Genomic DNA, 2,155 nt, shown 5'->3' with positions numbered 1-2,155 from the left:
GGGTTGGACTAGATGTGATTTCCTGAGGTCCCTTCCAGCCCACAATTTCTATGAGTCCTGCACTGATCCCAGTAACATGCAGCTGAGTTGGATCCTGATTCAACCAGGTACTGAAGCACGGATCTATTCTGATCCATGCCAGGCAAATGAACTACTACCTAAGCGTTCAGGTAGCCCCATGGCTTCACATGCCCAATGACATTTAAGTACTTTCCTGCCTCAGGCCCTAGGACCTATCTTACACCCAGTCTTGATTCAGATCTCTATATCCCTTGGCAATCCGTTCCAGCTGCCATTAACCCTCACTTGAAAACTTGCTCCAACTTGGATTTTTCCTAATCCAGCTTCCAGCTGCTGCATCGTGCTCTGTGCTTGCCTGCAATGTAAAAGGGGATGCTAGCAATATTGAATAAACACGACTGTGACTTATGGACAGCGATCAAAGAATTTCATAACCCCCTTTTTGGTCTAAAGTTCAATCTACTGGGTGGAAGTCTCCAGACCTTGCATCATCCTTCTTGGCTTTTCTGGGAACTCTCCAATTTTTCAGTGCTCTGCCCATTTATTTTCCAGCTCTGGACTCCATTCCCATTTTATGATAATTTCCTCCTGTCTGCACTAGGACTAAGTCAAGATTTAGTGATTGTACAGCATTAGTGAAAAAGCTACAAGCGTTTGCGTGATGCAGGGCACATTAAGGCTAATCACACACCTACTCAATGCTGGCAGGTGCAGAGCCAGCAGCAGTCGGTACAGACCGGCATGGACAGAAAAGAACAGGATTTGTTTTTCCTACACCAAAAACGGGCTGGGCCAACAAAGCAATTCACCTGACGTGTCTGAAAGATGATAGCTGCTGCTGGTGCTAACTAATAAGTGATACAAATACTGTGAAACGGGCAGGAACACACAACTCCACCACGGAGGGGCAGAAATGGACTTGTCTATGGGAACGCATTTATCATGCTGTCATTCTCCACCGCCATCTCACCCTGGCTCCAGCAAGTGCCGTAGGCCAGCAGCATCCCTCGGCTGCAATGTATTTGGTTTTGGAAAACCCAAAGGAGACCTGAGTTAGGGCTGTTATGAGAGAATCGGAAATCAAAATGGCTAGAAACGAACAAACAAACAGAAAACAAATACTCCCCTCCCCGACCAGTCTAGTTTCATGGTTCAAAATGAGTGCAAAATAACTCAATGCATACCCTAATATTAGGATGAAATGTAAATCTGATATTGTCTTTGTTTCAATAACCTGGAGATATAATCAGGAACAAAGCCATGCTTAAGGAAATGTTTTCTAATTGATGAGTTATGTTAACAGTGTCCTTTTAATGATTTCCAGAACAATGAGCAGTGCATGTTGATACACAGGATATTGTTTTTATCAGATGACACAAAATAAATGGGGAAAAATATAAGCTTGGCAAAAGAGCATACGAGGAACGGGGAAAAAAAAGAGCCTGTGGATCATCCATGGGAAGCTACACATGACAGCATCAGGCTCACAATAAATGGAGCAGGGAGGCACTCGCCACTCATTCAGCACTTGATCTGACAAAGGTGAAAATACCTTGGAGAACATGAGCCGCTGCACCTGGTCGGTGATAGATAAAGCGTGAAATGAGCAGAGAAATGGGACTATCCTAATTGTGAGTTCAAAGCCTTTTGGTTCTTCTTGTCATTGAAGTGCCCTGCACAGCTACCCTACCTTGTACGTGGCAGGAATGTGAGTAGGAAAGACGGACAGGACAAGGTCACGATTAAGAGCGAGAGGAGGATCCAAGATGTCATGGGAAGGGGAAAAAAATCCTTCCTGGGATGGCATGTGCAAGCTTCATAAATATCTGAGGTGGGAATCAGCATCCCAGGGGTATGAAAAGGCTGGGTTGTGTTTGTTGAAGTTCATGACAAAACTCCCCTTGGCCTCAGCGGGGGCACGGCTGGGCCCAGAGCAGGACGTCAGCAACCTAAGGCCCAGGATAAAAAACTAAGTTGCAGCGGTTTAGCTAGACTGGTTTTTAGCTGAGTTCACACAAACTCAGTGTTGCCAGCAGATCGACGGAAGTAATTATTCTGCTCTGTTCAGCACCGGGGAGGCCACATCTGGAGTATCGTGTCCAGCTGTGGGCCCCCCACTGCAGAAAGGATGTGG

General features: G+C 45.9%; 1 protein-coding gene across 2 annotated transcripts in view; it reads right to left on the bottom strand.

Moving 5' to 3' along the window:
- Positions 1-2,155, bottom strand: part of NEURL1 (neuralized E3 ubiquitin protein ligase 1) — a 250,617-nt gene that overhangs the window by 61,523 nt on the left and 186,939 nt on the right. The gene's annotated exons all lie outside the window — the stretch shown is intronic.

Source organism: Gavialis gangeticus, unplaced genomic scaffold (assembly GCF_001723915.1).
Source record: "Gavialis gangeticus isolate Ggan-Ray unplaced genomic scaffold, GavGan_comp1, whole genome shotgun sequence".
NCBI classification, from domain to species: Eukaryota; Metazoa; Chordata; order Crocodylia; family Gavialidae; genus Gavialis; species Gavialis gangeticus.
Note: the sequence above shows the minus strand (reverse complement) of the source record. Positions and strands in the feature narration are given on the sequence as shown.